We start from the raw sequence: 260 nt of genomic DNA, 5'->3' as shown, positions 1-260 counted from the left end.
TTATGGCCAAGAGAAGTTGTTCCGCGCTGGTCTTTTGTGGGTGGCGCTCATGCCAGGTGTGGGATTTATGGGCTACCTGTCCCACCACGAGCGCCGGGAGAGGAATGGGCCAATGTGTGTTTTCCGAGACCACGTTTAGATCAGTGGCGCATCCTCCACTCCAAGCCGCTTGTCGGGTCAAGGTACTTGCCTCTTCTAGGTCTAGTATGTCGGATGCAAATTCCACAATCAGTCATCCCAGCCATATGGCCAGAGGTTCC

This window comes from Alligator sinensis, unplaced genomic scaffold (genome assembly GCF_000455745.1).
Source record: "Alligator sinensis unplaced genomic scaffold, ASM45574v1 scaffold565_1, whole genome shotgun sequence".
Taxonomy (NCBI): domain Eukaryota; kingdom Metazoa; phylum Chordata; order Crocodylia; family Alligatoridae; genus Alligator; species Alligator sinensis.
The sequence above is the reverse complement of the archived record's forward strand: the minus strand, read 5'-3'. Positions refer to the sequence as shown.